Here is a 23465-nt window from a genome sequence, read left to right as displayed (position 1 = left end):
TAAAGAAAGTTCAACTTCTGTGACTTTTCTTCTTTTTAAAAAAATAACGTTTGTATTTTTTAAAAAATCAAAGCAATATTTTTAACGAGTCGAAAACAATGAGGGCTCACACCTCCCCTCTCATGAAAATAAATGAAATCCAGATCAGAATTTTCTTTGCTTTTAAATTGTCTTTTTTAAAAGATTTATTTAAAGTTGGATAGTGTCACTATATAAAAATATTTATGAAACAATGAAATACCAGCCACCAGCGTTTCTCAGGAGGGTTGTTAACTTCTTAGAAGCAAGTGGCTTCCTGTGATTTGCAGAAATGAAAATTGACCTCAGTGAGCCCTGGAAACTTAGAGACAGATGATGTTCCGGGAGCAGGGAATGTAAAAAGGCCATGTTTAAAAACAGTGCCTTGGAAGGAGCCCAGGTCTTGGGACAGAAAGGTCTGTTAAGCCTGCCACATTTCAAAATAGTAAAAAGAAATACTAAAAACACTACACGTATTGCAAAGGAGCAGAACCATATCAGTTCACAACAACCACAGATTTCTTTCTCCCCGCTTTCCACCTTGGTTGTTTTTGAAAGTTCAGGTGGTCTGATGGCTTGGGGTGCTCTGGGTGCCTGCAGTGGTTACCTGAGTAGACATATCCCTCCCTTCAGGGAGATGTGATCCACTGTGTAGTCACAGCCGGGAGTGGGCTCCTTTCTCTGCAGGCTGCAGTGAATCTTGCTGGTCTTCTACGGATAGGGGCTTCTCTGAGGCACAGATTGGGGAACAGTCTTCAGGCTACGCCCGGTGCTTCACCCTTTCCCTGTTGGGTTTGTGCCCCCCTTCTGTAAACAGCAGGGTCTTCGGGTCCAAGCATATCTGAATGCTTACAAGGACTAGACTTAAATCCAACTTCCTTAGGAATCTTTTCCTCTTTAGAAGGAAATAGTAGAACTAATTACAAAGTGACTCAGGAAAGACAAATGGATTAGTTGAACCTTTTGTCAGTAGTGAGGTTTTGAATTGTTGAATTTTTGGGGAAAGGCTTATTTTTCTAATCTCACTGTTTCCATAAATGGTCACAGATATTTTTGTTTAGTGTTTCTTTGTATGTGCAACTCTGTGTTGAACTCTCAGATTTCAGGTTTTAAACAGTTAACAATTCTTTTATTTATTGTTGGTATAAAAAATGAACTGATGATAAGCTATATCCATTACGGGTTCTTGCTGATGGTATCAGAATGCCAAGGTAGACTTTTATTTTTACTTTAATGGTAAATATTATTTGATCTGCAGTTTTAGGGGAATATTAGAACTTTTTTTTTTTTTTTTAAAAACGAGCTTGAAACAAAACCAGTATGACACTTTGCTTTGACAATATGGGTAAAGAAAATTATAGGGAAGAATCTTTGTGTAAATTCCTCCTCTGTGTGATCCTTTATAAAGTAATGAACTCCGGGGAACATGCCTGAGAGAGATTATTGGAGGGTTGGAGGGTTTTTTTTCTTTTCTTTTCCCAAAACAAAAACCAGGACTCACCATGACATATACTTAATTAAATTTAATTTAAAGGGGGAGGACATCCCAATTTAGTTTGAGCCAGACTGATAGGAATTTCTCACTGAGAGGCTTTTCCTTGCCTTGTGGTACAATGTGTGCCCAGGCCCCAGCAGCAAACTAATTACACGTAAGGGCGGGTTTGGGAGGGCAGCCTAGGGGGAGTCGGCTTCCTCCTCCCTTTCCCATTTCCTCTCTCCCCCCACTTACTTTATACAGCAGGAATTATATATTAATATACTCACTTGGGAGACTGGAGTCCCCTTTTATTTAGAAAAAGGAACAAATAAGTCATAAGGAAAAAAATGTTCGAGTTTTTTTCCCTGCTTGAGCTTCAGCAGTTTACAAACAATTTTGTGTTTTGTTGGTTCTTAGAATACAGAGCAACAATTATGAGGGCATTTCTTAACGGGAACGTTTGGGAAGAATATACTTTTATCATCAGTGTTTAGATCATATTTGTCGTTACATTTTCAGCAGAAAAGTATATAGTACGAACAGTTTAAAGCATGTAGATCCCAAATGTTAAATAGACTTTTGAAGAAATGAGCTGTGACATTAACAATACTTTAAGGTTGGTTGCTTCAGAAATGGATTGATCTCTCATACATGGTGGTCATACAAGAGCCTGGGCATTTGTGGGATTACTTTTCTCTCCAATCTCTTGTGTTATGTGTTAATTGTGAGCATAATTATGCTGCCTGCAAATGAAAATTGTGTCTTATCACTCAAGGTTGGTGCAAATAACTGTATGTATGAACTGGTGGACTTAAAAATAACCATATTCACATACAGACAGTAGGTGGATAACACTTTTAAGCTCCATTTTAGGCACTTGTACCCAGTAGAGAGATTGTGAAAGGGAAAATAAATAAATAAATAAATATGAAAGCTGTGTTTAGAGGTCGAATCTGTTTAGTGGTAAAACTTTAGAGTCTGTTTTCTCCAAAGACTAAAGAATGTGGCCAAAACAAGTGTCCAGATTTCCCTGTAGAACTGCAAGAAAATGCAAGCCAACTTTGTTGTTAAATGTGAGCGTTACAGCTGCCCCTTTGGAGTTCAGTGGCTGGAACTGCAAACTGCTAATGTCCAACTTTTGGACTCAGCCAGAAAAATATATTGTAAGCTTATTCCCCTTTGACAAACCTAGGCTGTGCTGCTGCTGGGCTGCTTGGGGACTGATTGATGGCTGGCACAATCTTTTATAGCTGCATGGTGCTTTTTCTTATTTTATAGTAAGGCATAGATTACCTTGTGGTATTTAAGTTGCATCTGGAGTTGTGTTTGAACCACATCAGTGATATATTTTATTCTTTCATATTCATGAAAGTGATAAAATCAGGTGATTCAAGTCCATCCTACGCACTTCATATTTCACGGTCGAGCTTTTTGACAGACACCTTATTTAGACCTTGTTGTATTGCAATTACTGTGTACCTCTGAAATCAGGGAAGTTCTGGGGCTTCTCTCTTCTTGGGATAGTTTGTGGCGTGCTAGTATATTTGAATCTAAATACTTGGAGTGTTTTTCTGTGGGTTTTTATTTTTTGTTTCAAAGCTGTGAACTCTTGAGTGTCCTCAATCTGTAAGATTCTCATTATGAGCTTCGTGGTCCATATTTGAATTTGGAATTGAAATTTGACCATTTTTTCAAATACATTCCAGTTTTGTAGTGGTACAGAATAGGGTAGCTTTGAAATATGTGTTTTATTTTAGTCAAAGTAAAAATGGGATGCCCTGGTGGGTGGGTTTTCAGGATGATGTTTCTTACAAGGGTAGGTTGCTCTTAGCTTGTAAATTCTCCTTTGGTCCACTGACTTTTTGCATAGTTGAGAGGATTCTCAAAAAAATAGTTTCCAGTAGTCCGGGAGTCTTGGCTAACTGTGAAACTCACTGGTTTCCTCTTCTTGATTGGATAATGGTAGTAGTGGTGGTGGTGGTGTGATGGGGAGTAGGGGGAAGGTCCTTGTAAAAAGCTATCTTTTTTCTACCTTTGTGGCAGGCCAAGGGAAGGGTGTGTTGCATGCGCTACACCCACCCTGCCTTGTTTAAAACTGGTCTTTACTATCCTAATGCAATGCTTTCTATCCTTTTTCATGATTCACATTTGTTTTGAAGGCTGTGTCCTAGGATTTCATTAGCAGTTTTAATTTGCAGGCATGGGACCCTGGAAAATGGGTTTAAAAGAAAAAGCTGGCTTATTGATGAACAAGTTAAGCATCCATCATCTCTAGTGGGAAATTCTGGTTGCTTTTAGGCATCTGCCAGGTTTAGATGTATGTGTAAAGTGACTGAAACACTCTTGACTGGGAATATACAACACTGTTGTTCTTACTGATACATAAACTGAAAAACTGCTGCTAATGGTGGGAAATGTTAATTATGTGAGAACATATTGAACTTATATTCTCTGGCATGAACTTTTTTAAAAAAATGCATCAACTGTGCTGCTTTTTTTTTTTAATAGGCACAGCTTTCTAATTATCATAATTCAGTTCAGCTCTGCTCTTGGATGGTGTTCAAGTGCAATCTCAATTTAACTTGAAAGGGGATTTTTTTTTTTAAACTTGGAATGTTTAAGAAAATTTGAAAAGTTCATCCAAGAATGTTGTCTGCTTAGGTGTGAGTAAATCTAGAGGAACGAAATGAGTGCCTTTCTGTAATAATTCAATAGATCTGAATATTAAGAGACTGTTTTTTTTGCTTTGCTCTGTGTCCAAGCATTTTTGTATAACCTGATGCTACACACTGCTGAGTTCTCTTTGAAAACCAGTGTTTTTCTAATAGATAGTAAACTAAATAAATGAATATTTTATTACCATCTGCAAAAATGGGAAAGTCTTTTAAGAGAGCAGAAATACAAAATTGTTATGAATTTATTTGACAGAAATCATTGTTAATCTTTTATACCAACCGAGCCTTTAGAAGGTAATTGCTTTATCTGCTCCTTCTTTACTCTGTGACTTGACGGCATTTTGTGAAGGGAGTCATCTTTGACGGCGTTCATCCCAGTGTCTGTATCCCTTAATTTTTCTTTGACTTTAATAGCTTTTCAAAGAAAAAAAAGTAAATGAAGCCCAAGCGCCTAATCCTCTGGGAATCAATTTTAATTGTAAGAAAGAACAACTTAGATGGGCCTTCCGACTTTCATCCAGCCTGACTCCTTCTGCTGAGATGCAGAGAGCCCGCGGAAACCGAATGACTTCATTTGCTCTGGCACTTAAGAACCGAATTCACTTCCGTGGTGGTGAAATAAAAGGAGCCAAGTGTTTTAAATAGCCACTCCCCGAGGCCCGCCCGCCCGAGCTTGTTGAGAAAAGCGCATTGTCTGCTTGCAGCTCTAGCTGGGAGACTGCCTGGCTCGCCCTCCCCCACTGGGCAGCTCCATTTCTGAAGTTGACATCTGGTTTTCTCTCTGTTCACCTGATCTATCCCCGTACACGTGCTTACATGCAGTGTGCATGCATGCATTCTGCAGGTAACAGGGATTTGTGACATTAAGTGTGTGTGTTTCAAATCCCTACTGGGATAGGGGGAGGAACAAAGCTAATGGCACAAAATAAAATGTAAACACAGTAGCTGCCCCACATGCCGCCGCTGCTGGGTTTCTGTCCGATGGTGCTTTCTGGGTAGGCGTGCCTATTGTTATGGCAGCAACAGGCGGCAGAACTTGGGGCACCATATGGCGGATGTGGGCCTCAGATAAGCTGTCTGGTAATTTAGCTTATCAATAGCATTTTGATATGCTTCATTTTCAGATCACCCATTACTGTGGCTGGGGGTGTCTTGGGGGCTAACTGATTCTGAAACCATTGTGAGCGGATGCTTCCTTTGGTGGAATCTCTTTCAATCCTTTCTCGCTGGCTGCCTTTTCATCTCAAAGCCTTTGAGAGACAATGCTGGTTAGAGTTAGAGCTCCATTAGCTGAAGGAACCATCAGCCCCATCTTGAAATCCTGGGCACTTAGAAGACCTTGTCATGTATTGTCATTGAGAGAAAAACAGAAAACAGATACTTAATAGCATTTCATATTGTCCGAGCCGAGAAATTCTCTTAATTCAAAGTTGCTTTTGCTTTAAATATTGAAGGAGTGAGTTTGATACTGTTTTTAAATTTTGATGAAAGGTTTCTAGTTTTGTTATGCATTCAGAATACCTCCCTAATTTCCTTTCACCTTTAAATTTTACCTTAGCCGTAAAATGCAAAAATTATTACCTTTTATATAATTTGAAATCAGGGAATGTGCCATTTGTAATTTGGAGGCAAGAAGCAGCTTCCTTCATGCTTAGAAATTGTGAAAGTGGAAAATGCTTCCAGAACACCACTCAAGTGTCCAGTGAAGCTGAAGCAAAACTAAAATCTCCCCTACTGATGAATTGGTAGGGCAACTCTTGCCTCAGCTGGAGCCAGTTTAGGGAATCTGCACTTAGTAGGTGGCTCAGTGGAAGTCTGATGGTGTGCATGACCACGTGCTCATCACCCGTGTGACCCTCATTCACCAAATACTTGTGTCTCTGATATGTGGCAGGCATGGGGGAAGCTAGGGCAAGGCTGTCTGCCCCGCTCCTGTCTCCCGCTGGCTGCGTGTTCTCACTCACCTTTCCAGGCCCTGCACCTTTTCTCACATTTTGCCTTTTGGGTTTGTCATTCAGGGCACATGGATCCATTTACATGGCTAACTCAGGATGGTTCTGACTGAAACCCAGGTCAGCCTCTTTCTGTTCCTGCTCCAGGAAGCTCCTGCCACATCAGTGGTTCCCACCTTAGCATGTGCACTGCAGCCTCCATGGAGCTTTTACAGCCTGGGCACCACCTGTGGAGGCTTAGGTGGGTTGTGGTAGGTGCAGTGTGTCCGTATTTCTGAAAGGCCCCATCATAACATCTGCTCCTGGCTGGGAACCATTGATTTAGATATTCTAATTTTTGTCTGCAGATAGAATCAGGTTAAATTTGGTCATTTCTAATTCTGAATGTGATTTTCTTCCCTCTATATTTGTGAGGCAGTATACCTAGGAACATAGGCTGAATCTTTATGGAATTCACTAAGATGTTCTTCATTGGTTTTAAAGATAAGCCTGCACAAAACTAAGGTCTCACCTTTCTATCCAGGGGAAGCAATAAAATGAACCAGAACCACCTTCTCTGTGCTCGGCATTCATTTGTTACCTCATGGGAGTGTAGCAGTTGTTTCCAGATGTGATTGTAGAGGTGTGTGTCATGGTTACTGGTGAGGGGCTTGAGAACGGAGTTCTGTCTGGCTGCTTATAGAGGTTTTGCTTTCTGAGTAGCAGGGATGCTCCTAGAGGTCCTTGGGTGGTATGCCTGGTGTTGGAAAATGAGGGGATAGGAAGGGTAATCCTGACGGCTTTCTGGAGATGAACTGTGGATAAACCACCATGCTTTTCCTTCTTTCCTTCCTTGTCTCTTCCCTTCACCTTGGGCTCTTTGAAATCCAGATGCTCCTGGTTTTCATGGAGCTACTACTTGCCACTGAGCGTTTAAACATTTATGGGTGCTACTGTGTGCCAGGGATTTAGTAATTAGGAAAAGGTGGCTAATGAACAGTAATCAGTAAAACTCCCCTGCCCGGCAGAGTTTACAGATTAGCAAGGAAAACAGGCGTGTACAGAGGTCATGGCAATCCAGTGGGAAAGTTGTGTGTATGGTATTTTGTGAGTTCCAAGGTACACATTTTTAACATGCTTGAACATTTTTGAAATTGGGATGTGTTTGACAGTATGGCTGGCCAGGTGGTGGTAATGACCCTTGATGTTGCATGCTCTCACCAAAGCCTGTGGAGTGAATGCAGTGGAGAGGAAGAAAATCCCAGAGTCAGTAGTGAGCATTCCTAAGAATACCCTTGTTGTTACAGAGGGTGATGGTGTATGGACACTGATCACTCTGAGAAGTTACTTTAGCTTATGTTACCCAATTTATTTAGCTTGTATTTTCCTTTTTATGTAGGCACAAGATTGATAGAGAGTAAAAAGTTTCAATCTGTATAAAATAATATTTCTAAGTGATAAGCATTGTGACATCATTTGTTTCACAGTAGTACGTCTGAAATAAAATCCTGCTGCATCTTACCGGCAGTGGTGTCTTAGGGTTAGTGAAATGTTGAAACAACACGTTTGCATCTCTAGTCCTAAGGATCTGGGGGGTTATACGTTATGGATGGGTGTTGCCTTGAGGGTTGCTTCGAGGGAGTGGGATTTTTTACACGTTTATATTTTTTAGGAGCATGGATTTCCTTATGTAACATCAGAATAAAGGGGAAACACACTCACTGGGGTAAGCCCTCATGATACATCTGAAGAGCTGTGTTGCCCTGTGGTAGGAACTGAGGAGGGCTTTGCGGAGGAAGTGATGTTGGAGTTGGGCTTTGAAGGAACAGGAGGATTTTTTCCAGATGCCATTTTGGGGGGTGAGTTGGGAGTAGGTTGTTAGAAAATAAACAAACCTTGTGAAATATTCTCCTGAGTAATGAACTTAACCCTCGCATATCGATACGGTTTGTTGCCAGTAATGGGCTACTACAGATTTGAAACTTGGCTGTGAGGAATTAATTGAAAGGAGTAGGAGGGGGGAACTGATTGACATGAACAGTGGGCTGTTTCCTGATTTTGGTTTGGAAAAAGACAGGATAATGTGGGTTCAAAATCAGAGATTTGGAGTTGGACACACCTTGGCTCAGTTACTTGCTAGTGTGGCCTTGCACAAATTACTTGTTCTCTGCAAGCCTCGGTGTCCCCATCTATAAATTTCAATTGTGCCCACTACGTACCAGACACATGGTATGGTGAATGCTCAGTAAATAGCAACTTCAAATGTTATGTTGCATAACAGATCTTTAAGGATTTTCTGCCAAGTCACCCTGGACAGTGACCCTTGAGGAACACCCAAGGCTGAGGCATTTACTTAGAATCTGATCCGGATTCCTGGTCTCTGGCAAACAGATAGAAATCTAGGAGAGGCTGAAGCAAGCCCATAAAGCCCTTGACCATTAATCGCTTTGAACCACACTTCCCTTATTCATAAAGTGGAGGAAATCCATCAGTAAATACATAATATTTGAGGTCATTCCTTACCCAGTATGAATTCAATGGAAATGCTTCAAAAACTGGATAGCATGATGCAACTTCATCTGTCTAAAAGAAAACCTTTTCCTTAGCTTCTTGCTTGAAAGCCATACTCCTAACATTGGGGTTGGGTTGTAGAAGTTCTTTTGTAAGTGGTTGAATGCAACTCATCTTTTCATAGCGAAACAATGCTTAGGGTCTCGGGCCGCCTTGTAAAACCATTGCATAATCCCCCCTGGGGTGCAGAGGGCATTCAGCTTCAGGTGCGGAGAAGAAAGGTACTTTTGCTGCCCTCATTGCACCTCTTAATACCTGCTTTGGGCTAGCTGCTTCACTTCTCTGTGCCTGCAGTTTCCCCATCTGGAAAATGGGGATGATGTTATCTACTTGGAAGAGTTGGAGTAAAGTTTAGATTAGGTAAGTGCTGGCTTGGTAGGCTAGAGCTGTAGGTGTGGCTGCTGTTAAAACCTAGGCCATTCGTTTCTCTCAGTACTCCAAGCTCCAGAGATAAATCTTTGCCCCTCTCCTAAGACTCGCTTCCTCTGGGCCTTAAATGTCACTCATAATAATTCACACTCGTGAATAAATGGTTGCCCATCTCTTTAGCCAGTGTATTTGCATGTTTAAGAGGATGTTTGTGAATTCCAGTGCCTAACTCCAGGTACTTCCTGGGTAGATGAGCTGAGTTCCTTCTGGAAGCTGGTGATAGAACCTTGTGTTTTCAAAGTCAGCTGGCTTAAGCTGGTACTGCTCTGCTCACATTCCCAGCTACACTTCTGGGTGTGTCAGTGTGCCTGTGTTTTTAGATCTGGGCCACTCCCAGTGACTGGTCTGAGCAGTTAAGATTGCTTTGTGTGAGCCTGGGCCAGGGACCACCTGCATTTTATTGACATCTTTTCCTGTTGTCTCTTAAGCAGTGTATAGACGTGTGTGCTAATTAATCTGGTTTCCCAGTCTTTAAAAAAATTAAAATGAAGAATTATTGAGGGAGGAGAGTAGTCTGGTTGAGGAGAGAGACTTAGATTCAGGCAGGCTGACAGTGGATGAGGGGAGGAAATATATTTAAAAGCACTTATTCACAACCCTGGGAGTCTACTAAAAGTACTGAATTACATACTTTAAAAGGGTGAACTTTATGGTATGTGAATCATATCTCATAAGGAAATAAATCCGTGGATCTAGTCACCACACAGAACAGCATCTTGTCATGCCCACCATGGTATCCCCAGCATTCTGGCTGTCGTGTTTTTCGGTGATCGAGTGATTAAAAACTGATAATCAGACCTAATAAGAAGAGTTTCTACCAGTTGGTTTTAGAGAGGAGCCAGGAAAAAACATATAGTTTGTTTCAAAGATAAACAGTAGTAGTATTTAAAATAAAACTTTTTTACTTTAGAAAGAATCAGTTTCAATAGTGTGGAATGATAAATGTTTACCATGTTAACCCATCCTTGTGGATTATACTTTTAAACAATCCAGTAACTAAGTCCTAAAGGATAAAGTGGGAGATCATGAAGAGGAGACACCTGGAAGGCATGGGAGGCCACGAATCAGTCATTGAATCTGATTTGCAGATTGACTTAAGAATGGGAGAAAACGGACCTAGAATCAGGTTAATGTGTACCTCAAGTTTCAGGCTCTGCTCTACCTAGCTTTTTTCTTAATTTTAACTTGGTCTTCCTTGTTCCTGTGTCCATCCACCAGATCCTGGCTGCCTTCTTCCTGGTTACTTTTTGTGGCAGTTTTGCCCGTTTGTATTTTCTACAGGGCTGCCCTTTATGGTTCCCCATGGCTGAGTACCTGTTTGCCTGGTATAATCCTGGTTTATGTTGCTTGTCTTGGCATAATCCTTAAAGAACCCTCCTTTACTATCAAAATGTCCCAGTTTGGATGATAAATTATATGCCTGTGGTACTAATAGGAAATTGTCAGGGAAACTGGCAGACTAGACTTTTCTAGAATGGAGAGAAAATCCCGGGCAGGAGGGCTTTGTGGTGTCTTGGTATTGAGCTCATAACAGTATTACTTTTGAAGGATTGTCCCAGGCCATTTCTGAGGCCAGAGCTACAATAGAGGGGAATTTCAGGAAACAACTTTCCCTTCAAATCTGTGCTATTTCAACCAAATTGTTTCAAACCTTGTTCTTTTCTGTGGATGCACTCATAAGTATTTTTTTAAAAATAATTCTCATCATTCATAGGAATGATTCAGCATTGGTTCATTTCCTTTTAGACCAACAAAGTTTAATTTAGAAAGAAGTTTTTTTTCAGTGGTATTCTGAAAGGTTGGTTTGTACTGTATGGAATTGGGGGATTTCAGATTATATTTTAGAACCTGTGGTCTTGGCACTCTTGACATTCTTGGGTTTCAAACTCACTTACCTTTGTTCTGAGGGAGACTGTGTAATGATGTTCTATGATGCATCTAAATAGATAAGCCAGAAGACATTGAGTGGAATTTTAGAAATTTTAAAAGAAATTTTAGTACTTTTAGAACTTTGCCTAAAACCAAAAGTAATTGGAGTGACACTGCTCAGTTCCTGGTGGTTCTTTTGACACCGCTGTTTAGTTATTTTGTGATGTGCCTTAGGCAGTGACTTCAGGCAGGAGTGGAGGTGTTCAGTCCAGTGTTTCAGCTCTGCCCAAAACAATGGCGTCCAGACTTTGCTGTTGAGAACTGTGCTGGAGAACTGTTACCTTGTTGGGATGGTTCACTGGGAGAAGGCATTTGAGAGTCCTCCAAGTGCTGGGTCTTGGTCTCTCCACTTCTAGCTGGTGTGGAAGGAAGTCCTGGTTGGGAATCCTCTGCTATGGCTCTTCCTGTGACCTTAGGTAAGTCATCTGAAAATCTTTGGTTTATCTTTCTGGGAAGATGATGCTGTACTGCCTCTTGCCCCTCTAGCTGTTTTTTTGTGCTGTGCTTTTGATTAAAGAGAGAAAATGTGTGAGGCCTTAGGCAGAAAGGTCCTGGAGAACTGTTATCTTATCAGACCATCCATAACCCTCAAAGACAGGTTTTGTCGAGGAGGAGCAGTACTGCTGAGTTCACTTTTAGTTGTGCTAATTCCTGGGCTTCTTGGATAGGAAGGGAAGGCTGACAGGCCAGGTTCTGTCTTAAGCCCATATAAGAGTTGCAATTGTAGTTGAAGAAGGTGAAGCTCAGAGAAGCTTAGTGCCCTACCCAACATCACACAGCTACACTTTAAAACCAGTTCTTTATCTGTGTGACTCCACAGCTGTCAGGCTAACAAAGGACTGCACATCAAGTCACCTATCAGGTTTTCTTGTGGCATTTGAAGGGAGTTAAGATAGACTGTGACGTTGAAACAAAGGTAGGCTTCTCATTTAGTGTATTTGCCCAGAAAAATGACACAATACTTGTGTTTTCTTGGTGGCCCATTTTACTCCCTCTTACAAACATATGGCTAAGGTCTTGAAAAGTTGGGTGTGTCTCAGTTGAGCCTTTCAGAGATTACTTATCCTACCCCATTCACCTCTCTCCTGTGGTTTCAGTCCTCCAGGACTGTGGGGACCAGTACCCCTCACCCCCATGACTGGTTATACTCACCGTTGAGAGAGAGGGGGCAGGACTCCTCCGGGCCGGGCTAATCCACCTAATTCTCTAGGTGGGTGTAGTGGGTAGGGGGGACTGCTGTAGTTTGGAAGTTTGGAACTGGACCTGCGAGTTTATCTGGTTTTGCTTTGGAATGTGCTGTGTTGGCAGGCAGGCAGAATAAGTTAGCCCCCTCCATCACCCTGAAGGCCTGGATATGGAAATAGCCTCATGCTGGGAATAGGGTTTAGGCAGATGACCTTGACTTCACTTTTTGAGAATGGGAGTGCTTGGGAACCTACTGAGATGGGGTGAATTTCTCTCTTCCCACCCAGATGACCAGCTTAGCCTGTGATAAGTGATGGGCAGTGATGGGGCAGCTGGCAGAAGAGAGTTAACTGCTTGCCCAGAGCCCTTCATAATCAGGACTCTGAAAAAGACACTGGGGCTTTGAAATGGGGTTGTTTACAGGGTTGATACCCCTCTTTGACACCTTGGTTGGTTTTTGGTGGGAGGCAGTGGGGCTGGTTGATAGAAACTTTCTCTCCTGTCTACCTGTTTCTGGTGTCTCTCAGCTAAAAGGTGTGTGATCACTGATTGCCAGTTTTTAGGACTCTGTGCTCATGACTTTCCCCCCTTCCCAATTTGCTTGTACCTTAGTCTTCATGCATTTCTTAAATTCTTCCTAGGTGGTTCTGTTGGCTGTTTTGGTGTTGTCCTAACTATGCAGTTCTCACTAGTGCTTGGTGTATTTAGCAAGGTAGCCGGAAAGCATGGCTTGGAGGTCAGATCTTGGTTGCAGCCCCAGTTCTGCCTATTGGCTGTGTGATTTTGAGTAAGTGATTAACTCTATCTGGGCTTCTGGTTTCCTCCTCTGCAAAGTGGAGAAAATAATAGTACTTCTCAACATGTGAGTTTAAATGAAATATAGTGAATGACCCACTGTCAGCCTCTCTGTTGGTTCCCCCAACCCATTGAGAAGTGTCTTGCTTCCTCCGCTCTCCAGTTTCTCAGTTCAGGGTCCTGAGGTTTTCCTCCCAACTAACACAGGCTGGTCTGACTGGGGGTCATTTATTTGCCTTTTCATCTTCCTCCTTCGGGTTTAGTTTTAAGCTTTGCCCCAGCTTCCCCTCTTGCTGGATTTCCTGCTTTGTTGTTTTTCTGGTTTTTTTTTGTTTGTTTGTTTTGTTTTTAAATTTTTAGTTTGTCAGGCTATTTCCCTTTTGTTTTCATATTTTCTGTTGTCTCTCCCTCCTCCCTGGAAAACACATCCACCCTTCCCGCCTCCACTTTTCACCGTTTCTCCTCTGCTCTTATCACTTTAAGATCTCAGAGACTCTACCCTGCAGTTCACTACATTTCACCAAAAATGGTCATCAGAAAAGCACCGCTTCTGCTCTCTTTAACACTGGATTGAATCTGTTGGCTTATAGAGTTCCCAGCACTCTTGATAGTTGTTACTATTTTGGAATAACATAACTCATTCTCATCCGCATTATGCTTATGAACTTGTGGAATGACACAGGTTTCCTTCACTTATCTGTTTGACCTTGGGCAATCTCTTTATCCTTCTGAACCACAGTTTCCTAACCCCTGAAATGGACATAGAAGTGCCTGCCTTATGGGTTATAGTGCAGGTTCAGTGAGGGTGAGCACAGTGCTGACTCGCAGAGAAGTGTCTCATAAATGTTAGCTGCTGCTGCTAATTATGATTGTGACTACCATCATCCAGCAGCTGTGAAGTAGAGTGCCAGGTACCTCTTCCGTAGCATCTGTCTCTCTTTTTGAAGGAGGGGGTCAGGAGCAGAATCTTATTTTTATTTTAGATTTTCAGTGTCTTTGCTTTGGGAAAGTTTAGTACAGTAGAGGGCAATTGAACCCCTGTGCACCCATTATCACCCAGCAGCAATCATCACCTCATGGCTATTCTTGTAAACTCCTGGCTCCTCTCCCACCAGATTATTTGGAAGCATTCCTAGTTGTCATACCGTTTCATCTGTAAATTAGTACCTATTTTAAAAATATGACTCTATTTAAAAAAAAAAACAACCAACTATGATACCGTGATCACACCAGCACTTTAACAACTCCTTAATGTTGGCCGGGCACGGTGGCCCATGCCTGTAATCCCAGCACTTTGGGAGGCCGAGGTGGGTGGATCATGAGGTCAGGAGATTGAGACCATCCTGGCTAACACAGTGAAACTCCGTCTCTACTAAAAAATACGAAAAATTAGCCAGGCGTGGTGGCGGGCGCCTGTAGTCTCAGCTACTCCGGAAGCTGAGGCAGGAGAATGCTATGAACCTGGGAGGTGGAGCTTGTAGTGAGCCGAGATTGTGCCACTGCACTGCAGCCTGGGCGACAGAGTGAGACTCCATCTCAAAAAAAAAAAAAAAAAAAATTAATAATAATAAGCCCTTAATGTCAAATATCTAGTCACTGTTTGGGTTTCCTTGATTGTCTCATAAATGTTTTTTCACAGTTGGCTGGTCTAGATGAGGGTCCCAAACCAGATCAACAGGTTATATTTGGTTGCTGTGTTTCTTAAAACTCTTTAAATCGCATCCCCACCTTTCTTGTAATTGATTTGTTACAAAAGCCCCTGTGTTTCTCTTCTAGACTGCCTCGTTCTGGATTTTGCAGTTGTATCTCCATGGTACTGTGTATTTTATTCTCTTATCCTCTGTATTTCCTATAAATGGGAATTTAGATGTTGACATTTGATCTAATTCAGGGTTTTTAAAAATTTTTTTGATGCAAATATTTCATAGCTAGTATTCTACCAGGAGGCACACAATGTACAGTGTCACTTTTTCTTGATGTTAGTTCCATTGATTGATGATCTCTGCCTGTATCTATTATTTCATGTAGTTTTTGCAAACTGCTGGTTCTCTGATACTCTAGTTCTCTTTTTGGAGACAGGTCTCACTCACTCTGTCACCCAGGCTAGAGTGTAGTGGTGCGATCGCGGCTTGCCGTAGCCTTGACTTCCCGGGCTCAGGTGATCCTCTCACCTCAGCCTCCTAAATAGCTGGGACTGTCAGTGCGCCACCATGCCTGGCTAGTTTTTTAGTTTTTTGTAGAGACAGGGTTTCATCACTCAGGCTGGTCTGAAACTCCTGGGCTCAAGCGATCTGCTCACCTCGGCTTCCCAAATTGCTGAGATTACAGGCATGAGCCATCTCACCCAACCCATTCCTTCTTTTATGGAGAAGGATTCTCTTAGCAACTATATGGTTAACCTAGCATATAGTTTGTAAAGGAAAGATAGTTTTCTTTTTTTGTTTGCATATCATTAGGCAATCACTGATTTTAAATTATTGAATGCATTTCAGTCCATTGCAGTTCCTCCTCTTACTGATGCTCAAATTGTTTCGTCTTTGGCCAGCGGGAATTTCTTTAGTTGGCTCCTGTGGCCTTTTGATGTGACCCTATTAATAGTCTTTTATAGTTTCCTTGCTGTCCAACCTCTTGTATATTCTGGGAGATAGAATGAACCATTTCTGCAGAGTTTGGGTTCCTTTTATTGAGAAATGGAGTTTCCAGGCTATGATGTGTGTGCTAGGTTCTCTGCTTTTTTCTCCTTCCACTCCTTCAGTTGAATAATCTGCTCACCTTTGGAAATGGATCCTGCCTGCCATGTCAACTCTAATCGTGGTAAAAGCTTTCCTTGCACACTTGCTCATGCCTGGCCTCTTTGGCTCTCATTTGCCACTTTCATGCTTGTGCTTGTCATCTTGTCCTTTTCTCCCTTAAGAAAAAGACCAAACTGAAGAATTACCATGGATGGTTTGTGGTTTGACTTGCTTCCTGAAGGCCAAAGCTGTTAATGTAGGCTTCACAGAAGTCTTTAGTCATTGTCTTCATCATGTCTGCCTGATAGTTTGTTCTATTCCTTGTATACATAACCAGGACATGAGAGATTCCTTGTCTTATTACCACTGTGAGCCATTCAGGCTGCAAGCTGTATTTCGATGATATTGTTGGGTGCATTTGTACTCATCTGTTTCAATAAATATTGATTGAATTAAGCTTTGTACTTTTTCTCCAAAGTGTTTAAAATAGAATGTATTTAATGTCCTAGTCATTTAAAGAATTTATCACTAGTCTATTTTTATAAGCTTAAATAAGTTAAAGATTTGTAGTTTTAGATAGATTTATGCATTGGACCCCTAGTCGTAACATAGCTATTGTTTTAGTGCTGCGGGCCTATAGTAGTAGGCCTGTAAGTCTAAGATGAGTGTTTTTTATTTAACAAGTCTGCTATTAAACTTCTTTTTAGTATTATAATTTCTGTCTTAGCTTCTTGGAAATTGTTTTATGCCCATGTTGGTGCATCATAGACTATGCACTTAGGCCAGCCCCCCCCAGTCCCCCCAGCAAAGTAGGGCTCATTTTAAAGACAAGCTCTAATGCTTTCTTCAGAGTTTCCATTCAGACCTACAGTTTTAGCTTCAGTAATACTTTTTTGTTTTGTTGGTGAAACAAAGCTGTATGCGTTCACAGTGCAGCCAACACAGTCTCACAACGGCACAAGTGAATAGTCCTGAAATTATCATCATTCTCCACACCACTGAGAAATTAACCAGCATCCTGGCCTGGGAAATTTTGGATACACATTTAATGCCCCTCACCCACCACCCTGGCTTTTTTTTTCTTTTTAAAGCCGCAAGCTTAATTTAATGGTTCCTCTGTATTAAAGGAAAGAACAGTATTGTAGGGGTTTATTTCCCCCCCGCCCCCGCTTTCCTCCATGGGCACTGAGAGTTGGGGGAAGAGCCCCGTAATTCACAAGGCAGGCCTCTGTGCCCCGCGGTAAACTCAGTTTCACAAAGGGAATTTTCATTATGGTCCTGTGGCTCCCTAACATAGTGGAGGCTTCAGGAGGCAAGTGGTAAAAGCTACCAAAGAAAAAGCTGGACTGGAGCCACTGACGTCATGTCAGTAAATCTGCTGGAGGAGCCCAGCCATGCAGCGCCTGCCAGCCGGCCCCTGCACTTTGGCCTTGCCTGGTCAACTGTTCTTACTGCTTCCTCCACCCCCACCCCACAGAACAGCCTGTGTTTTTTGTGTTCTTTTCCCCCTTTTCCTTCTGTGCAACTGGGCTGTGTTGAAACCCATAAAGGCTTTTGAAAACCACCCCTACTGGTCCTGTGCTTAATGTCTTGTGTGGGGAGAGTGGGGAGAACCCAACAGTCCATGAATGAGGGAGGCTTTAAAACTTTTTTCTAGTGGGGACCTCTTTGTGATGAATAAATCCACAGGGAACATCATGGAAAGCAGCCAGAGGTGCGAGCCCCTGGTGCTTAGTACTTTTAAAGAACTTCGCTTTTAAGTCCTGGGCTGTGTGCACGTGTGTTCGTGCGTGTGTGCATGCGCACAGTAAAGGACAGAGAAGGCCAGTCAGCACATGGGTGGAAATACAGAATTTTAGCCGTCTAGCAGAGGATGATTTAAGAGAATGAGTTCCAATGCGAGTCCTTTATTACCCATTAATCATTGGTCAGCTCACTCTGAACTCTGGTTTGCAACTGGAACAGTTAAATCTTAAGCTACATGCTTCTGTACATCCTGGATATTTAGAGTCACAACCCCAGATGGGCCTGAATTAAAATATTGCTGTGCTAAATCTATTTTTACATCTAGGGGAATGACATCTAAAAATAAACCTTATCCCACCTGTTATCTACTTTTGGGAAGTTGAAACACTGTTAAGTCGCAGCCCATGGATTAAGCTTTGATGACGCCTTCCCATGTGATGCCTGCATTCCACTTTTCCTGCCATTGGCATGATGTTTTGATTGTTTCAGTAACCGTTGTCCTCCTGTTTATTTTGCTGTGAATATTCATTTGCAAATAAGAGTGAAGCATAGGTTCAGACTGGTTTTGATGTTCCTGAATCTTAGGGTCAGAAACATATTAAAAGCAGTATCTTATCCATGAATCATGAGATGAGTCAGTTCCTGAAACCACTACAAGCCTCATAGTTCTTGGCTACAAGCAAAGGCAGGAAATCCAGGCTTCAATAACTTCCTTTCCCAGTCCTGGCTATAGCCGCGTTGGTGGTTAGGTTCTGCTGCCTGCCTTTGTAAGCGGTAGGAAGATGTATGTCTGAGGAACAAAGGCACTTGAGTCAATTTACTGAAACTGTTTATAATTTGTGGTCTTGATCTGAATGTCAGGCTGCTTTGGCACACCCTGCTCTGTTGTGCGGCCCGGCACAACTCAGTCAGGAAAGGCGGCAGGCTGAGTCCGGGGAAGTGCCCCAGCAAACACATGGCAAATGTTTCAAGGGGCTTTAGTGTTCCAGTGAATCCTAAAACTAGGGGACATGCAAGCCAACACTAGGCAGAAAGCTCTGGATTCCATATGTATAGTTGAAGTATCGACTCTTTGTTCTCCACTTGAGAGAAAAAAGAGAGGGGAGAGACGAGAGAACAAACTAACACACTCGCCAGCTTGCCAAGCTCTGGCCTGTCTCTTGCTTTTACTTGCAATTTACTTCCTTATATACAGGGTCCGTTTTTCTTTTTTCCTTTTGCAGTGTTTCAGGCCAGTCTTCCTGACTTCAGAATCAGTTTTATAACTGTTTCATTAAATATTTTAAAGAGTAAGGGAGAAACACGAAGTTGTCTCCCAACGTTGGGTCTGCTGTGACTTGTATTTATTTTTCTCCTTTATGAGCAGTGCCCACTTTGTATACGTACCCAAGTCAGAGCAGAGTCGAGTTGGTGTTTTCTGTGTGAAGTTGGGACTCACTGTTGCTTTATGCTTTACTTGTGAATTTATGAGCTTTTTCAGTCTTGAGAAAAATTAAAATTGAGTGTGACTCATTTTCATTTATCAACTCTTACCTTCTTTTTCTATGCTAATTGGTGTTAGCTAGTATGGGATTTGAGAAAATGGGACTGAAATGAGACCCTTTTCCCCCCTAGTGTAGGTTTATATGGAGTCATTGGAAGTTCTGATAGAAGTCTAAAAATAGCATGGGTAGACAAACCCTGTGAAAAGACACTGAGGAAGATGGAAAAAAAATTGAGATGATGAGCAGTTGGATATTGATGCTACCTTTTAAATTGAGCTTGTTTCCAATTCATAGCTGGCAATAGCTCAGAAAGGTCAAATTCTATTTCAGCGTTTGTAAAGAATAAAATAAAAGCAAATGCAAAAGTTTGCCTGGCTTTTTAATCAAGTGTGGCTAATTCAGCGCACAGCCAGGCTGGCAAGTGCCACTTCGTTCTTACTTGTCGTTTGTATTTTGTGTTTGGGTAATTTTCTGTTCAACTTCAGGCCTCACTAAAAGGTTCTGATAAGCTGTTGAGAAAGTCGGGCTCGTTTTGATTTTAGAGGCTTGACTGAGAGTCATAATTTCTGGCTGTGGTTCTCCAGATTTCAGGCTGGTACAAAAACTCCTTAGTCTTAGGTGAGTTTCTTTGGAAATCACTGTGAAAATATATTACTCTTATTAACATGTAAATAGTCACTGTCTAAACTTGGAAGAGATTTTTCCTTAAGAGAGGTACAAATCCAGTTATTTTTATTTGTCCTTCATTGATCTGAGAGTTAACTTCTTTTTCATGTAGATTTCAGGCTGGGATTAGAGACTGAATCTTGAATTGCTTGGTCTCTGGACCAAGTTGTTCGGGGCCAGGGATTGATTCATTAATTAAAATCAATGTAAATGGATTTGTAGTCCTCCTGTAACAGATTATCCTATTAGCAACCACACAGAGCACAGCCCATGATCTGTGAGGAATGTTTGTTGCCTTAGGTGAAATGGACCCAGACTGATGGACTCTTTGGGGTTACTTTATGAAAAACGCAGTGGCTTTTGTAAGGAAGGGGCCTCACTTAACCTTTACACTGAACAGATATTTCCTATAGATGGCAGATTATTTTATTTTCTGAGCCTGCCCCAGAAGGCTTGAGTTCTGTTTGTGTGTTGTGTGAGTTTCTACTGTGCCTGCGTCTCCCCAACCCTTGCATTCATGCCGTCCAGGACCTTGCCATATTTTAGCCAGGTTCTGCCCCCTTTCAGGTGAGATTCCTGCTAAGAACTCTTCTCTAAAGAAAAAAGGAGGAACCAGAAATACATTCCTATTTGATAGCAACAAAGTGCTTTTTTCCTCCAACCCAAGCAACCAACAAGCAAGCTGCAAAGAAGACAGTTGCTTGTTATTTGAGGCTCTGACTGTACAGCTGTGCCTCCTTAGAGTGGTAAGAAGACAAGATGATACTTTAGGAAAACTTTGTGGATTTAACAAAGGTCAGAGTTCATTCAGCGGCTATTTATATTGTGTGTGTTTTTTTGTTTTGTTTTTGTTTTGTAATTGTGTTGGACAGGTAGATACTTTCTGTAGTAGGACCAGCTCACCCACCTTTTCTTGGATCAAAGTGGGGATATCTGAGCCAAGTTGAGTTAAACTCTGTCTCCTGCCTATTTTGGGATTGAGATAGCAATCCCAGTTTGTCTTTGATGCTCACACTGTAGTTCAGGGAGACCCTAACTGGGGAGTAGATGTTTGACCCATGGGTATAGAGAAGTGTGGAATAAAGCCACTTTGCAGAGAGACAAGGAAACACAGTTGTGCTGAGGACGAGACGAGAGACCAAGGGAACAGTCTCATTTCCTGATGGTTTTCTATTTCCTAGTTTCCATCTCTTGTGAGGGTTGGCTGCAGTTTCTGATTCAGGGGTCTTCTGATGGATGCCTTGGCCTTATAATGAACTCGTATTCCCTTACCGTTTTTTCCTACCTTAGGTTAGTGGGAGTGGGTTTCTGTTAATTGAAACCAAATGGTGTTTGGCCGACTAGTTTGTTGGGAAATACGCCCTGCGTGCTGTTCTAGGGAGGCCTGGTTCAGCAAAGGCAGCTCCATTTGGTTACATGTGCCTTCTGCTTGGTCAGCCATGCAGGGCTGCTCCCCTCAGCAGATAGAGCTGTCCTGGACCCTGTGCTCTCCTGTGTATTGGGTTTGAGGGAACATCATTCCGGTTCCTGGACTGTCTAGCTAACTGGGGAACAAGAAGGGCTACCCACTTCCACCCTGTCTCAGACTGGAACATTTCAAGGCTTGACTTAGTCCTTTCTGCTCCCTGGTGTGCCCTGTGGATTTAGGCTGTGTGGTGCTAGGTTCAAGCATGGCAGGTGAGGAATTTTCCCAGTCGTGCCTGGGGGCACTGAAGAGTTCTGGTTGGCTGAGCACGTGGAAAGCAAGCCAGGTGTGTCGTTAGACCTGAGTGTCCTGCCTGGTGGTACCACCCCTCCCTCCCTGCCCATCCTTGAGCAATGTGGAAGGCATGCTGTCAGTGGCCTTTGGCAAGTGCTTCCCTCTAATAAATCTGAAAAATAAAAAGTGCACAGGTGAGTACTTCCTCTGTCAGGGAATCTTCGAAAATCAGAGGATTTTATTAGCAAATGGATTATATAGCAAATGCCTTTCTCAAGGAGACCAGTATGGTTGGGGACCCATGGGGTGGTGTCAGAATAAAAGCCTGCCCAGAAGAGGGTGTGGTGGCGGTGTCAATAAGCAGGGAGGAAATTTAGATGAGACTTGAGAATTTTAGATAACAGAGTAAAAATTATTTAAGAGGATAGAGGATAGATTTTTTTGGGGAGGAAAACCCCTACAAGTAAATTAGCAGATGTACATACATGCAATATTAGTTTGTTGGCATCTTCTACAAATTTGAAGCCATTTTTACTTGAGGCTCAATATAACATGTTTTACCTGTTTTGTTGGTGAAGTTTGGTTTGTATATATAGGAAGTGGAAATATGGAAACTTTGTGCTTTAAATTGAGAGGGGCACAGTGAAGGGGGCGGGTATGTAGAAAGTTCTCAGAATAGAGGGCCGGGCATGGTGGCTCACGCCTGTAATCCCAGCACTTGGGAGGCCGAGGCGGACGGATCACTTGAGCTCTGGAGTTCGAGACCAGCCTGACCAACATGATGAAACTCCATCTCTACTAAAAATACAAAAATTAGCCAGGCATGGTGGCATGCACCTATAATCCCAGCTAGTTGGGAGACTGAGGTGGGAGAATCGCTTGAACCCAGGAGTCAAAGGTTGCAGTGAGCCAAGATCACGCCACTGCACTCCAGCCTGGGCAACAGAGCAAAACTCCGTCTCAAAAAAAAAAAAAAAAAAAAAAAAAAGGCCCTCAGAACAGGGACCTGAGGGGTTTAGACTTTTCTTCTGGTGTGTTTCTTCTGGTCATCACATAACGTGTTTATATGATGCTTTAGAGTTGACAGCTTTTTCAGTAGGGTAACTCTTTGATCTCTCACAACTTGGTTTGTGCAAGTGAGGAAGCAGGGACTGGGAGGTGAGGAGCCTTGCCGTGAAGCCATGGCTGAAATGCTTCCTGCTGTGCCTGCTCCTTCCTTGCTGCGCTCTCTCTTTTTTGGTGGGAGGATTATGTGTTAGGACAAGGCTAGGGGAAAGGTGAAGTGGGGGTGGAGGATGGAGGGCAGGTGGGGTCTGGAGATGGTAAAGGAATTGTTTAAACTACCAGAGCAGATGGGTCTCTCTGCAGTATTCAGAGCACAGGCAGAGCAGGAAGGGACTCAGATGTGGTTTTCAGACCAGTGAATATCTTTGTCACTTAAACAGTTTTTTTTTTTTTTTTTTTAATATTGATTCCTGCTGTTCATCCTGAATCTTCTAAATCTTAATCACTCATGGTGAAGCTTGGGTGATTGAGTGCTCTGAAACCTTACCAGCTGATCCTTAGGAGGTATCTGAGTCCCATTCAATTCTAGCCCCGTGTCTCTTTAACTAGAAAAGTTTTAGAATTTAGGTCTCAGCATGTCCTGGGAGCTTGTTAGAAATGCATAATATGAGATCCCATCCCAGACCTGCTGAATTAGAATCTGTATTTTAATAAAATTCCAGGTGATTAGGGCATGCGCATTAAGTTTTGAGAAGCATTGCTATAAGATGCTTCAGGGAAACTTCAGGGAGTGTAGCTGGGGTAATTTCACATACTCTGTCCAGGTTTGTTATTTGCCTTTTGACTTACCTTATATAACTTTTTCATGCAGAAATTAGTTGTAAGTCAGATTTATCAGTACTTCCTTTATAGTTTCTATGTTTTTTATTTGCATACTAAAGACTTGCCTATTCAAAAATTACTGGAAAAAAGTCCTCCAATTTAAAAAAATGAAATCATGGTACATTTTATATAATTGGATACGTCTCGAATTTGTTTGGACTGGTATAAGGAGCGAGGTAGGAATCTAGACCCAGTGGCTGGTCACTTGTCTCAACACTGTATCTTTCACCATTTGTTTTTT

At 42.1% G+C, this 23465-nt stretch overlaps 1 protein-coding gene across 4 annotated transcripts in view; it reads left to right on the top strand.

The window, feature by feature from the left end:
- The window catches only part of TEAD1 (TEA domain transcription factor 1), a 269214-nt gene that overhangs the window by 993 nt on the left and 244756 nt on the right, over nt 1–23465 (top strand). The window lies entirely within an intron of this gene.

This window comes from Pongo pygmaeus, chromosome 9 (assembly GCF_028885625.2).
Source record: "Pongo pygmaeus isolate AG05252 chromosome 9, NHGRI_mPonPyg2-v2.0_pri, whole genome shotgun sequence".
Lineage (NCBI taxonomy): Eukaryota > Metazoa > Chordata > Mammalia > Primates > Hominidae > Pongo > Pongo pygmaeus.
Note: the sequence above shows the minus strand (reverse complement) of the source record. Positions and strands in the feature narration are given on the sequence as shown.